This window comes from Pieris brassicae, chromosome 9 (genome assembly GCF_905147105.1).
Source record: "Pieris brassicae chromosome 9, ilPieBrab1.1, whole genome shotgun sequence".
In the NCBI taxonomy this organism is placed as follows: Eukaryota; Metazoa; Arthropoda; class Insecta; order Lepidoptera; family Pieridae; genus Pieris; species Pieris brassicae.
Window position 1 is genome coordinate 6742515 of NC_059673.1, and position 17590 is coordinate 6760104.

The 17590-nt window shown below is 30.2% G+C and overlaps 1 protein-coding gene across 5 annotated transcripts in view; it reads left to right on the forward strand.

Moving 5' to 3' along the window:
* The window catches only part of LOC123714033 (mucin-4-like), a 78096-nt gene that overhangs the window by 980 nt on the left and 59526 nt on the right, over positions 1-17590 (forward strand). The window lies entirely within an intron of this gene.

The window sequence follows — 17590 nt, forward strand, 5'->3', positions numbered from 1 at the left end:
GTTTATTATACAAACGTTACCAGCGAAAGTATTAAATGTAGCACATGGAAAGTGAAACGATCAATAATTTAATGTTGATAAATTATAAATCTGTTTTAGTTATAATCTATAGTAAATTATTATAATTCTATCCTATAAAATTTGAGCATATATATGGTGAACGAACACTGATTTAAGATTGTTGTTTTTGACTGTGGCTCGAAAAGTGATGATTGTTCTTATTCTTTTAGCAACTGTATGTGCGAAAGAAATTTATTTAACTTTTCCATTGGATATTTTTTTACAAATAATAGTATTATAAATACTATTATTTGTTATCACTATTTTACATTTTGAAAAGATGCTAAGGTATTTGTTATAACGATAGCAACAACTATACTCGTAATTAGTTTACGCGTGATACAGAGCTGGGATTTAACAATGTCAAAATACAATACGATCGCACTTAACGCTCACTCTGAGGGAACCATCTTCGAGTTATTTCATAAAAAGTCTGTAAACACAGCTGTCAATTAATTATTGTTCAGTGATCCCATAAATTCAACACTTTCATTATGTATCGCACAATGTCAGTATGGGAAAAATTGCGAGCAAAAACTCTATTCTCATGCAATTCATTGGCCAAAGTATTTGGAAACATACGTTAATTGTGCTTTTGCAAGCGGCCAGTAATTGTAATCGGTGTTGCGTAATACTCGCGCCAATACGACTGAGTAAACGCTAGAATAACTAATCGAATCTTGCTTTTGACTTTACATTTTTTTGTTTTTCGGGCTTCGTTTACATAATGAAAACGTTATATAAATAAATTAACTGTAGCTTCCATAATCTTGACGATGGGTGAATAATTAAATTTAATGTTTTTTGACGATTTTTCATACTTATGCAGATAATGAAGATTAAACTGCTGTCATACTAAACCTATTAACATAGCGATGTAAGCACTACCGTTGATCATTTCTTTGATGGAATCGTAAATTTAAATATTTAAAAAAAATGCTAAATATACTTACTAGTATTTTGCGTGATTTTTCATATAAAATCGCAAGACCGACATTTAATATTAACAATTTTAAATAAACACAATCGAGCAGGTATATATATACGTGCTCGTATATGTACACATAGACTAAATATTTTGAACATTTAATCAAATAGTGATAATATGCAAAACGAAATGAATCATCATGAACAGCTTAAATGTTTTCGGGTCAATTTTGACATAATATACAAATACTAAAGTTCAATCACTTGTGATTTATGCAGAATACCTTACCTTACAAATTTATAATGACAATAAAAATCTCATAAATATTAATAAACAGTAGTATACTGAAAATACTTGATAAATAATTTTAAATACCACATTTTTAGAAGTCCCGGAACCATAGGATGGGATTTATAAGATACATTCTGTTCTGTTTTATTTCACACTTTAACTTACCACGTCATACATAGAACTAAATACATCATACATAGACTACGTTATGTGTCAATCACTTTTATTTCAAATGTATGACAATTTAGGTAAACATAAATGTCACAAAAAATTGTTAAAAAACATAATTAAACAATATACAAGATAAAATAAAAATACCAGAAATTTTTGGTAAGCAGAACAAAAAAAAACCCAGCAAAACAGCGGATTTTTTTCGAGATAGGCATTTGACGATACTTTTTTTTTATCAGCCCACTTTATAGGTAATCAATTATATATTTTTTCAACTCGAAGATATCTGGGAATCGAACCCTGGACCTACGAGTACAACTGTGACATCCCTATGTCAATGTAATACAATATTGCGCAGTCAAAATCGATTAGATTTTTTAGTAAATAAAGTATTTAGTATTAAATATATATACCAAGAAATGTCAATTAGAATTGTGATAATTAAGCCCGTTTTAATTACAGTGTTTTTAGTCATAGAGTATTTTTCGCCGATACAGTCTGTGGTCCGCTCTATTTGATACTGTTACGGAAAATTTACAACAAAAGCGTTAACAATGTGTTAACTGTTACTTCATAGTTGGACTATTTCTAAGGCTGTATTGTTATGCAAATAGACGACTGTGAATTGAGATCGTGCGGACTGCGTGTGGCTTCTCACTTTCTATAGTATTCCTAAAATGTTGCAAATGTTGCTCCGGAAGTCCAGTTAGACGATGTAGTCTAAAAAGCAAATGGACTTGCAATACGGCCCGTAGTCGATTCTTTTAACAAACGACAAATTTCTTTTGGCTTCGTTCTTATTGTATTGTCTTTTGTTAAAATAGCTTTTACACATTAAGAAAATTATAAGTTTTAATAATAATACATAGCTTTAATCCGTTCAAAAAGTGTTTTTCTTCGTTCTTATTGTCATATATTTGATAATGTACGAATAGTATATAAATTCATATATAGATTGGTAAAAATCATCTTAAGAATTTCATTCTAGTAAAAATAAAAGTTAATGCATAATAAAGCAACGACCGTGACAAAAAACTTAATTTAATACTTTAAAAGCTATTCACTTTGCTAAGTTAGACGTCACATATGTAAAACCAGACCACCTTAAAGACTTAAACTAAATTGAAAAATAGAACTTCTTTGTTTTATTGTGAACGTTGACATGAAAATAGGTTTTAAACAAAGCGAAGTTAGCCTCCAAACTTTATTGATTTGTTTAAAATTATTGTCACTTGAGTGATTTTCTGAGGCAGAATGTGTCTATTGTTTTTCTAGAGGTCACGTGGTTAAGGACATGAGAATGATGATAAATAAATAATGATAATTTAATGATATAATAATATTGATAAAATTGCTGAATTAAAGATTGATTAATGCGTTTAGAATTACATAAATACGTGAGAATTTACTAACGTAGAAGTCGTCCTCATTATAATTTACAATATTTAAAGTTACGTTTAGATCAATTAAGTTCAGGACAACAGGATTACAATTTAACTTGAACTTAGAACTACTACATAATAAATTTAATAATGAAATTTTCGTCTTAGCCACAGATTTCTATATCTGTTTTTGGATAACAAATAGATATAATACTGTCCCCGATATACGCCCTCGATTAAGTCCTCACAATAGCTTAATCCGTATGACTACGTATTGCATTATACATAGATGAGATTCGTGTTTTTGTATGATATAAATTCCGTGGTTAAAGCTATTTTAACAATGCTTAATTTGACGTATTAGAAAAATGTCGGCCAAGGCTTACCTTTCGCAACTCTATTATAGATTCTGTCCGCGTCCACTTTGCTAGGTCTAAGAACATTAGGTTGACGAAACTATTCTTTAGGTTTGCCATAAAATTGATTAATTCGTTTCAATGAGAGCTTTATGTAAGTTGAAGTTATTTGTGCACAACGACTGTCAAATACACTTTGACAAACTTTTAATAAGATCACAAGACGGAATATTATATAATTATTTCTTAAATAGTTAAAAGCCTACTTACAAATTAATAAAAAGAAATTGTATGCATTTTTATAGGCCATTTGTTTTATTATAAACGTTAATATGAAATATATCGTATTCGATATTTATTAAATTATTTTGATGAAAGCATCTGTGGTCTGAGATGATCATTCAAAGAATTCGCTTAAACCTTGACTTATTGGCCTCAGGTCAAACGAATGAATACCAATTATAAGCTTTTGAATTTATTTAGGTCTTTATAGTATTCATATTTTATTTGTTTGTCAACGAAGGCTGTATCGCGCAAATGTCGAGTCTAATCACTTCTTGACACCACGGGAACAAGGTTAAAAAGGAAACATCTTTTGATTAAATGTATTCGTGAACGCGCTTAACAGTTTAACAAAGAAAAGAATGACTTCCTTTGAATAGTTGTTATATTAAAGTTTTATTTTTTAGTAAATTAGACTAGACTCAAATAACTGGGTCTTGGCCTCAACAAGTAGGTGATCAGCCTTGTGACACATGTCGTCTATTTTTAGATTTGAGACATGCCGGTTTTCTTGCGATAGTTTCTTTCACCGTTTCAATACTCACGGTATGTATATAGATAGAAAGGCCATGGTACATAGCCAGTGATCGATCCTATGACCTGTTGATAACACGCACGCGGATGAAAGACCGGCAACGCACTTGCGAGCCTTCTGGAAATGTGAGTGTCCGTTGGCGGCGGTATCGCTTAACATCAGTCAGCCCGTTTGCCTCCTATTACATGAAGAAAAAAAACCCTGAAACCACAAGGCCAACACTGCATGTCTTTCTTAATTACTTACTTGTGGCAATTACTTATTAGTCAAAATTTAGCCAAGATTGTCAGTCATGTTAATTTACAAAAAAGATACCTATGAATAATAAATTGTATGCCTTAAATATGTATGTTATATAAGTTTTCACAATTAGATATTAACGTCAAACAACAAGGTTAAATGTGGGCGTTATTATTATATTGGAGGCAATATTCAACATAATTGAGAAAGGATTTGTTAATTTTATAGAGGATTATGGTTTATATGAGGAAGGTTGTGACATATTGCAAAATTTGGGTTAAAAATGCTTCCGCAAGCGATCCAAGGACGACGGTGAATTTCGTTTAGGATTTTCCTTGTGACATCTTTTATCAGTCTTGTCTTTCCTTAGAAGACAATAGTCTTAACTAATTATAACGTTTTTTATATTTATAATATATCTTAATCTTAGCTTTAAACATTATAGTTGATCAACAATATCGAGAATAGTAATTTTATTTAAAAACAAACAAATAATTGGAAAATTGTATAATAGTTTATGGGTTGTACAAATTATAAGTGTAGTCATAATCTTAATAAGTAAATTTACTTGATTCATATATTAGTCTAAGAAATGAAACCTGGATATCTAGGTGCGTTCAAAAAGATTTTTGTACTGGCCCATAAATATTTTATAACTAACTTACTTTATAAATATAATTTTTGTTTTACGCCATTAAACAAATCTTTACATATAATCCAGCAATAAAATAATTAAAATTAGTAAAGTAAAACTTACGGTATATTATAACTTATACATTTATAAAAAAATATGGTTCTCTATTTATTAAACTGAGAAACTAGGAAGTCATACATTTCCTTGCCGACACCACACTCAGAGTACCACCACACTCGAAGGCAAACAAGTCAATATCAGTTAAATTGTTAAAATACAGAAAAACGGTTATACAGACGTAAGAAGTGAAACTTCTTTATGACCTTATTTTTGGAAAAATGGTCTTCTATATGCAACTTTACAGAAATTGGTTAAATAAAGTTAAATTAGATAAAGTTTAACAAAAGGCTTTTATTATTATAGAAATGAATACCAATAATACACTTATTTCATTTTACCGTATTACTACTAAGATTGTTACAGAATTTCTCTAATTGTAATAGAATAGTTACTATAATGATAGCATTGTGATTGTTATTATATATTTGTTTTATTAATGGCTTCGAATCTCTTCGAATTAACCATGGTAGAGACAAAAAAGAGGGAGCGTAACGGAAAATTTTGCGATGTTGACGATAATTTTTTTCCCAATGCCGATAAATTGGTTTCCCTTCAAAATGTTACGCGGGGCTTGCAGAAAAACTCTTATTGCTTTTGGCAACAACTTAAGTAACATCTATTTAGTTCAAACTTAATTATGTAAACCCAAGCCTAAAATTACACAATAATTAAATAACAATTTACAAAATCTTTGAATCAGAACGAAACGGACCCGTTGCGCTAATAATTATCGTTTAACTTACGCAACACGGATTACGGAATGAATTTTTTCATTGTTTTAAGTCACTTTCACGGTCATGAATAGTTGCACTTTCTTTCATTGTTTATAACTGGCCATTAGCCGGTCGATGACGTAACTCACTTGTTTTTGGTTAATCATAGACAATTCTGTTTTTAAAGCTTATTGTGTCTGTGGTTTAGGTGTGTAAAAAGTTTCAAATCAATTTATTAATTTATGTTTAAGCTTTTATAAAGTCATTTATACAAAATAAAATAAAATAATATGATAAATATAATAACACTGTTTAGTTAAACTTAAATGAACTGTAACACTAATTCACAATGCAACCTTTTTCTTTATTTTCTTACAAGAATAGTCTAGAATAACCTCGACTACTAAATAATTAAAACCTACCGAGCACGAATTTCTTATACGAAACTGAAATCTACTATGAGGAAGTTACAGTTATAAAACAAATACATGGTGGCACTTTTTTTACTAGACATTCTTTGCCCTAATAATTTCCCATGCGACTATAAGATGCCTGAGAGAATATTCTTCATAGTTTCACTGCTCATCTGAATTATTTTGACAGTACAATGAAAGCGTGGAAAATTTAATTCGGTAATTTTGGTCGAGTCGTGGAAATATAGTACATGCATATTCCTTCAACAATGATACGTTAAAATACGTCTTTATTTATTTAAATATAATTTAAAACGGATCTAAATATCAAACTTTTCTATTTTGTCATTAAAACTTGCTTGGAGACATAACACAAGTAAACTTTCAATTTCGCAAACAGGTTAACATTTCCCTTTTAAATAATACTTTTATTACTCGATATAAAACATTGCTAATACTTCCAGTATAAGTGAAAACTGAGCCGCGCACACACGCGTATACGTATAATTAGTTTACATGAGTGTGTTAGCTCTCATTTATGCACGTAGCTGAACTGATTGTTCGAGCGCTTCCTCTAAATACCATTTCACTCGGCGACTACAATCTTGTAACCCTTAGGGAAAGACTACCGTACGCAAAAAATGTATTAGACTTTGATATATAAGGAGATTTTCGTGCTAAGTTTTGTTTGTTATAACAAATTTCTTTAATTTTATATCTGAGTAACTGATACCTTGTATGAGTGCCGATTGACAGTAAGACGAATTTCTAACTACGGTGAGATTATAACGCACACTTAAACAGATCTGATAATAATGAATAAGGGATCTGGACACAAAAACCCTTAGACGTGGTTAATAGAAGTGAGCAATAATATTAGTTAATGTACGTAAGTATTTCTAAGGAACTCGGCCTATCAAACAAATCATTTAGAAATGTTGATGTTGCTTTTTCTACCACAGAATATCGTTCCTTAGAAAACTTAGATTTATATGTATGTTCGGATTTAACGGTGGAAATTGATCCGCGTTAACTTATAATTATTTCAATTTTTAATTAATAACTTTATTGAATATTCAGAACCATGATTCCAATAACTAAAACTTTCTTTTACGTAACTTAGGAAATTTGTGAAATTATTACGTTACCATAATATTTAAATTAATGTATTAACAAATATAAGGTTATAATAAATTACGTAAAAATTGATTATGTTTTTATTAAACATACGAAAATTAATTGTACTTTGTGGCTATGCGTATGTTGATTTAACACAATGTTTATTAACAGTTGATGGCTAACGTATACGACAAAAAAGCGATTTGTCGCATACGTTATTATTTAATGAACGAAATACTTCACAGGTCATGGCCTTAAAGTTTTTAATTAATTTTAATATATTTCATAAAACGATTGCACACCTCAAAAATCATAAGTCACCGTACGCTACAACTTACATAATATTATGTTCGAATGCGAAAGTCCATTTCTCCAATACATACGAAATGTTGTCGCGATTTCTACCTGACTTTGCATGTATGTGAAGTTTTGATTGTATACTTTTAGCAGTATCATTGAATTTGGAATTTTACTTTATTTATTAGTATAGAAATAATAGCCCGGTAATAAAGAGTGTAAAAATAATGCAAATGCTGTCATATTGAAGATCGGATTGAAAATTCATTTGCATTTCGAATGCTCTTCTATATTCAAAAAAGGTCACAGAGGAGAAAAAAGCAATGTAGCGTTCCTATAGACAATTGTTCTATGCTATACGTCGATTGAAATGAAATGATCTGATCTATGTGAACCAGTGTTGTCGTATTAAAATTTATGTACGTTTTCCACTATTAAAATAAATACAGTTATGTCCGGTTTTTTATTTATGTTTGGAATTCGTGACACATCTTATTTGCATTATATACAGGATTCTTAAGTGACACAAAAAGATAATATTTAAAGAAACGTGCTCCATGTATTATAAACGGAAAGTATAAAAAGACCAATGTCAAATAAAGCTCATTTCAAGTCGGTTAGAAATATACCTTATGTTTAAGGGCCTATAGGGTCGCCAAACTGCAAAAAGCACGTTGTTTCAAGTATGGCAAATGGAAAAAATATATGGTGGAGTTGAGTAGTTTATGTATACATTTTGAAAGATCGATACACGATTTTAATAACTTCGCTCGATAGAAAGAAAACCAAACATAGTCAATTTTTGACAAAAATGTTTATAAACCATGATTTTGAAATTTACACGATATATATTATCGCAAGTCAAGTATCCATCCATCCATCCATTTCAGAAAAAAAAAATGATAAAATTATATGAATTTAAGGTTTATATAACCATTTGTTATTACGGGCCGGCGCGCCTCAGTACGCCTTTCCATTGCGTACCGCAGTCCACCCCGAGACACTGACACAGAAATTCGTGCTGGGATAGGGCCTTAAAGGTGATGTATTTACAGGTAAAAATGTAGGACCGCAAGCACATTGCAAGTAAACAGCGATGCGTCTTAAAACAATTACATTTCTTAAATTTAGAAACGATACTGATATTACGTGGTACGAAAACACGATAACGAAATCTAAGGAATTAAAAAGAATTTGGTATGATTATCTCTTAATAAGTGTTGAAGGAGGCTTTCTGTGAACAAATAAAAATAAACTATATTATTCTTTCACTATATAAATAAATATACATATTTTGAATTAGCCATACATTCGCAGACTAGGATCTCCATGGTGATGGTGCTACACAACCTATCATTTGTGTCTCGAAACAGCCTCTTCAATTTTCAAAGACACGTGCTTGCTATTATCAGTAGCCTTACTTAGAAACATTGAAAATTATTGATTAATTGCGCTAATGTTATATAGCCTTCAATAAATGGACTATTAGATGTACGAACCAGTTCCTATTCAAGCAAAAATAAATCTTTGAGTACTGGGAATACATTTTGCAACGCATATTATCTTAATGTTACAAAATTAATGACCGTGACAATAATAAAAAAATGTGTTACATTGTAATTCAAATTTACATCCTGGTTTAATTGACGTTATGTATCAATTTGTATAATATGTTTTTTATTTACGACATAAATAGAATAGAAATACGATAGACAAAAACAAATAATACAAATCTTGTAGTCCCAGCCTTCTTTAAAGTATTTGTGTTTAAATTGCCGAAGATAATAATAATAGTAATATCCAAGTAATCCAACGATTCCAAAACAAAGTACTCAGGGGAATAGTCAATGCTCCCTGGTATATTCGCAATTACGACCTCCATCGGGACCTTAATGTAGAGGACGTCACCACATTAATAAAAAAGACTGCTGGAGCACACAAACATAGGCTCCACCATCACGTGAATGTCGAAGGCTATTAAACTCGTTGACACCACTGACCTAGTGAGAAGATTGAAAAGGATAAAACCATTTGAACTAGTGAATTAGTGTTAGTGTACTTTAATATTAAGTGCAGTGAATGAAAAAAAAATTGAACACAAGAGCAGAGTGTCTTCCCTTTAATATAGACTATAAGTAGCGTTATTGGACACTCACTTATGATAACAATCCTTTTTAGTAAATTAGGTAAGACTTACGTTACGTTACGAGTAAAGACACATGTATATAAAAAAATGTCGAGGATGTTAGTATATTTAATTGAAATGAGATATAATATTTACTACATAAACATACATACATATATTTACTAGACACTTACTTACATTTCAAAATATGCGACGATATATAAAACTAAATTTATACAATATATGGAATAAGACAAAAAATTAAAACAGCAGGACAAATGTTATTGAAATATTCCGTTTTATATCATATTTGTTGCCAAACGGAATAAGCAACACAATAGAACAGAAATGTTATTTTTTTATAGTCTATTCAAATTCTTTATAGTCAAACGAGATTCAATAATATACACTGCATAATTTATACCATCGCGATCTTAGAACGAATGGGTTAACATAAATATGGTTTGCAATTGAAAGCGAATTATGCCTGTCGGGTGGAATTATATTAAATCTTAGGCTATATATCATTTGATTTATTCTATATTTATCATTCCCACACAATTTGCTATTCGCATATAATTAGTATGTGATATCATTAATTTATGGTTTTAAGTAGATTTGGCGACTGTCAACTGTCTATAGAAAAAAAAACGGATACATTGAACTAATTTACCACTGTATAATAATATATACTCTATAAATATATAAATAAATGCAAGCTAAGATCTGACTTTATAAAAAACTACTCTTTTGCATCGCCTTATTGATTTGTAATTATTATAAATTATTAATTTGTTGTAACGGAAAAACTGGCTACCTGTGCTATTTAATAGCTAAGGTCTCTAATTACTTAATAATATTATATAATGCACTAAACGTAGAAGCATGTACTGTCCGAATTATTTAAATATTTGACTTATATTACTTACTGACTTACTTTGATTTATTATACTATTATGTGTATAACAATTGTTCACAGTCGTATTTATCTACGTTATATAATTAGTTTTGTTTTGTTTCAGGTAACAGAACAATGCCTACTAAGGAAGGCTGTGTTGAGGATACACCGCATTCCCACGTCAAGAACCTTCAATTCAATGTACATAAATGAGTTTATTTTGAAACGGTTGGCACATTTTCTCAAGCGAAAGGTTAATGCTTTAATTCATGTTTAGATTGATGCTGGGTACCATCGTTACGAAAGGTACTGTGTTTACCTACATCGCAAAATTACTTGACCCATGTTAAAGAATATTAATATATAGTTTATTTTTAAATCAGTTCGAAAATGTTGCCTTCTTTCTTTAGACTTGACAGGGAAAACAACTCATCTATTTGACGTTTATAGTCTGTGCAGTTGTAATATGACAATTATCTCTTACAAGTTGTCACAAGTTAAATAAGTGGGCGTAAAAAAATAAAATGAAAGACGAAAATGAACGCTCGCGTTTATTTGTACTTGGCCAAACGGATGACGCATGTTATCCTTTTGTCTTTAGTTTTATATTGTTACCCCTCGTAGAACTGATATTATTATTCTTAAAACAACCCATCAACTCGGGATAAAGCAATGCTTTCGATGTTTTATTATCTTTCGAAAATTAATGCCTTATATTGATATCACAATTTTTTTGACAGTTTACAATAATAGCTAGATAACAGTGTAACAGTTTTCATAATTCATTTAATTTTACGGCGATATTTCGTACCAGGAAAACTGTAGTAATCTTTTCTGTTCAATATAAGACCATTTGTACCAATGTACAAATGTGACCAATTAAGACGGTGACAAGGTGATTGGACTTTCATAGTATGTTTAAATACGTAAATACCCATCTTAATAAATATAGTTCTACTGTACGTGTGAATGTCACTGAACTCCTCTTATACGGATGGACCGTTTTGAATGAATTTTATATGCGTTTGGGTGGCGCCCTGGATGGTTTAGACTTACAAATCACCCCGGCAGATGGCGCTGCTATCGGTATGTAGGTTATTTATCTATACATAATCTGGACAGATTTAGATGAAATTTTTTGTGTGTTCAGTTGGAGTCGGGAATGATTTACATTAAATTTTTTTTTTTTGGATGTAAGACGTGTATACATGCCAACGTCTGTCGGATCCGCTAGTTATATAAAAAAAGCTTAGCTTATACAGTAAAAACATCAAAATCGGATAAATTACTTCGCGATAACTGCGAAGCGTTGAGAATTATTCAATTAATCATATTAATCGCAGTCATTTTATGGACACGAGATACTTCAGTATGAGATCACTACCAATTTAGATTTTCCATTAGTTTACGTTTTAAAATTTTCTAGAAAAGGATTTATTGCTTTGTGAAGATATTTTATTGCTTTCTAACTGTACTGAGTGTCAATGACCATTGTAACTTTAAATTATATATTATTATGGTGGAAATTTTTAAACCCTATCGAATAAGAAATTTCTTAGTGCAAACTTAAATAATATTTTATTCAAAATCAAAATCATTTATTCATTTATGTATAATCATATTAAATGCTTCTAACTTTATATTAGTTGCCAGTTCTCAAATCAAGGGCTTACAATGGGCGAGAAAAATTGACAATAAACTCTCCGCCACGATTTTTCATCGCCAAGTTTTTTGTTATACAAAATGTTTGTAAGTAGCTGCAACCATTACACCATGTCGTATCTACTTAAGTAAGTAATAGCTTATTATTAATAAGAAAAAACAAAGATTTGTCCTTTATCAGCAGTAGGCATTGTCAAATAAGAGCACGCACTTATATTCTCGTGACACGCAAATACATAGTCGAAATAACTAACATCACCGCATATATGAATTCAAGTCCGACCAGTCACCACAAGTAGCACCCATTTACGAGTATGACGCATGGCCAGCCATCAACCCCGTCGCCATATTATAGAGAGAGACAACCCGACGCATGGACAGATATTAACCCTCTATTTCAAATAAATTATAATTTCAATAGCAATAAAATAGTATGTCATCCCAACTTTATTTGCTAAGCTATGATTATGATTTCAACGGGACTTGAGCAACACATGTCATGTTAAATCGGTCATATAAAGACAAATGATGGTGTTGTATTAAAACAAAAGCGAACATTTTTATGATCTACTTTAGAGCAACACCCACTTAACATTAAAGCCTTGACGACAAGCCTTGTTGAACAATTCATATTACAAAATAAACAGGCTGTGTTACCGTACGTTCTCATTAGACGTATCTGCGTCAATTATTTTTAAGATACGCGTATAAAACTTTTAAAAAGGTAGGTCTTCTCTGACTCTTTTAAATTGCCAACGCATTTAATATAATATTAAAATTCCACTGCTTGATGATTTTATCGCCATACAACAAAGCCTATGTCTTTTCGTCTATGACCTTTGCACCCGAACACTGGAAAATTCACTACTGCTAATTATAATTACAACAGAAATTCCTCTAGTCTGTGGTTATTCAATTAACAACTCTGTTAGTTGTGTGTGAAGTCAATTTAAAGTACGCACTAAGTTAAAATCATTGAGGTCAAATTTGTTTACATGTATTGCGACCTTTACATAATAGTTCATAGGATTGACGTAGTCGTTATAAAATAATAACCAAATGTAAACAGTTTCTTGTACATTTAATTATTTAACTCTAGTGGTTCTGAGGTCGTAGAGGACTTTCTGTACCTATCAGTCCGCATTTAACACTCGCTGGTAGAAAAGAAAAATACGTGAGAAAACCGGTATATCCTAGACCCAAAACGTCGATGCGGAATGATGAATATCAGATACAGAAGACTGATCATCTTCCCTTATAGAAATTGTCATGGAACAGATCAAGAAATCTGAGGCCCACACTTAAAAGGTTGTAGCGTCATAGGTATATGTAAAATGTATTAAATGCTTGCGCCATTCAAATTAACATCAAATTTCCTTAAACATCGATTGTCCATACTAAGTTACGTTTCATTCCATTTAAAAAAATCTCTATAACGCCAGAAAATTTGTTTCACTTGTTACTTTTATTTTAACTAATGCCTCTTTTCCTTACACCGTAAACATGATGTGACAGAAAGAGATGGCTATAGTTACACTTCGTCGAATGAGTAAGATAAAACCCTAAAAAACTGATTTAATTTTGTGTAATTAGTATTTCGAAACTGTATCAAGTTTGTACTACATGATAGAATTTAAAATGCAAACGGAATGTGATAATTGGCTAATAATCTTTATATGGTGTGTCCTCTTCATTCTAATTTAGAAGTAGACTGGCCATCTTTACGCATATAAGGCTAATGTGACCGGCTGATGCACCTTCGTGTCTGCGCAAACGCATTAATTAAGATTATTGGTTTTAAGGTTATTTTTGGACTAATTAGAACATACTATATCACGAAATGGAAACAATTTAAAAGTAGTACAATTAATATGACGATACAATGCCTTGCTTTTCATCAGTCGAAATATACATATAAAAGGTAATATAAGCGGTTACGCAACCTTATCGCTAGCATGCGATTACTTCCAGGCAACCATAGTATGGATATAAAAATAAAACACTCTCAGTTGGGTAAAGTACAAAAATGTATAAAAAAATTACAAAAAAAAAAACACTTCATTGATTACGAAATCGAAATTAAAAATACGATTAATTAAAATGTTTCTCGTACACTTCGAAGTTTAGAGCTTTTCTGTCATCCAAGTCTAACTTCTTTTAGTTATGCCCCACAGTAATTGAATATTTTGGTATTTAAAGCAAAGGAAACATTAATTAGATATTTGAAATCAATGTACTTTTCCATTAGTACTCAAACGTCATACTCGGGAATGGTTTTATGGTTTCGTCAGCAAGCGAACTATAATATCAATTTTTAAGGCTTTGCTTATAAACACAATTTCGAGTAAAATATATTCGTCATATTTCCGAATATATTTAATTCTAACCCACAAATAAATTATATTAACATTCTAAAAAATAAATAATTTATGACTAGTTACTGATAAACAATTACTACACTATTATAGTTATTTATAAATAAATAAAGTACCATGTCTGCGGTGATCCCTTAGATTCAGGGGCCAAGGTTAATTTGAAGATGGTGCTAAGTGTTAGAAGCCGTGACATCATCGTTTGCACAATCTCGCACGTTAACGAGACGACAAAATTCTACGATTTCTTGTTACCCATGTTTACGGTTAACATGATTGGTAAATCCACAATGTTTAACATAAAGCCGAATATCCTAAATCATCTTTTTTTAAATCTATTTTAAAAATAAAGCAAATTTGTAATTATTATGTGAATTATGTGGAAAACCTCTCAAAAATGTAGCGTAACATTTTCCATCAAACAAAATGTTCATTGGTGCCTTCATTTGTTTTTGTTCTTTTCTTTCATTTAATTTAATATGAACAATATTTACACCGACAGTATTAGGCACAGATTAAAAAAATAAATTACCATTTTAAAATGGATTTTAGATACTTTAAATTGTTTAAAAAAATTAGGTAGACAAGGATATACAAAGATATATATTCCAGATTGAAGCAATTTTAGTAGTAAAAAATGTAATACCATCCTTTCATTAGTAAGATAAAAACCGTGAAACAAAGTTCCTGACACGCGTAACGTTTCAATGCAATTCTCATGATAATCTTGTGCATTGTGCGCCTTCCTCTTATTATACCAAAAACGGTCTGTTTCCTGTTTTTTCTAACAGCTTTGCAAGTTTAGTTATAAGGTAACTAACGAAAATTCTAATTACTAATTTAGTGGTAGATTTTTATCAATTTATTTGGGACGCTATATGGCCATAGTATTTTAGGACTATATATAAACCCGTATTTACAAAAATATCATTAGGATTCTTCCGGAGTAGTTGTCGCCTACTGTTTGCTGAAATGTAAATAAAGTCCCGTTTTAGGACTAGGACCTCGCTGCCTAGCTTCTAGCCCACAGTTATCCCTGATCACCTTATAAGTTACTGTAGGGGTATAAATAATGTAAAAATAATTATAAAGTTTTAAGCTATTTATCGCAAGTCTATCAGTAACCTTTTCTTTTCTTTTGTGATTTCTCGGCTTATTTAGTACGTAATTCTTAAAACTATTTCGCATTTTAAATATTTCATATATTTGGATGATGTATTTTATGTTGTAGAATTAAACGTTCGCCAAGCTATTTCTCAATGAGCCATATAAAATGTTTGCATAATGCATTGAATTGCTTAGTTCGTAAATTATACAAGAAGTTAGTTTCCTCACATACTTTTATAATAGTCGCCTCGGTTACCTGGCGAATAATTTGTAGTAAGTAACTATAAATATATAAATTAAGTTTGATATCGACTAAAGACACTTGTATGCAAGTACAAATTACAGGTACAAGTATAGATTGACTAAAAAGGATCAGTTTTTTTATGAATAATGTGGGTTATGTTAATTAAGATAGCACTTTCATACAGAGTTTGTGTAATATTTCCATGTAATTTTTCCGTTATTTCATGATTCATTATAATTAGAAAATTATCTATAATTTATTAATTGCAGGATTTGCTTTTAAGTTCAATGTCGTTTAATTAAATCAATTAAATAGTCATATCTCACAGGTGTACGATATTTACGGAAACGCTTTCGCGCACGGATCACATTTTTTTCTAATCACGCAATATAAGTGAATGTACGCTTAAGGATGTACTAATAGATTATAACAGAAATAGTATATCAGTTTTTTGCATTGATACAAATCCCTAGTCCGTATTTTATCAAATTTGCTAATCTAAATTAATATTAGGAAGAAGACATGATCTACCAATATTTTTATTTCTATACGTATTTATAACTTACAATAGAATAACCTAAAACTGTAGGTAAAATAAAAAAAATGAATCACTAAAATATATTTAAAAAAGTAGTTGTAGTAACTAATATAGTAATTAATTTATTAGTAGTATTATTACTGTTTATTAAAATTTCTATTTATCAATTTTGAATTATTATTATATAAGTTAAGTATATTGTTAATACTGTATATTTGTATGTTGGATTTATTTATATAAATACTTATAATTATAATTAAGTAAAGTTATAGCATACGCAACTAGCGCATGAAAGCTTTAGGATCTTTAAGATTTAGAAGAAAAAATCATAAAACGATACGAAACAATAGACTTTGAACTTAAAAAACTATAACTACCGCTAGAAATTTTAATTAAAATCACTCCTTAATTAAGATCTTTTTGGAGAGAAAATGAACTTTCACTATAAATGTTGTCATACATTAACGTGATAAATTAAAAAGATTCAATGTGACAACCCTACTCCACGGTAATAAAACTGGCTTTCCCAATAATTTAAATTTAATGACTTGAAAATTATTATATTCACTGTTTATATGTAAAAATCAGTTTTATTTGCAACATTTTCAAGCATTATTATTTCATTATTAATCTTTGACCGTCGAAGTAATTTTACATTAGTAATATGATTATTATATTTATTTCCTACCATAAAGATTTAAATAATATATTTTACTGCCCTATCCTAGAAATCGGATAACTAATCAGGCAAAAATTCCGCAACTGAGTCGCAACATTTTTTATGTTCATAAAATTAGTTAAGAATTAGCGATAATTATATCGAATCGAGTACGCAAGAGCCTCTTTCAATTGAATTAGCCAGTATCGTTACAAAGCTTTGCTTTGTTGGTAGAATTTTTATTTATGGTATTCTATTTCTGTTATTATGTCTTAATGATTTTATTAGCCTTACATTACAGTAAGACGGAGGCATTTCCTTTTTGTCTTACTAAATTTTTGGGTTTTGTATGATTTAAATAATATTTTTAATGGTTACACCTATAGGCCTTCCTACCAAAACACTTCCTGGTTTTGAATCAGCACAAAGGAAGGACCGTCATCTT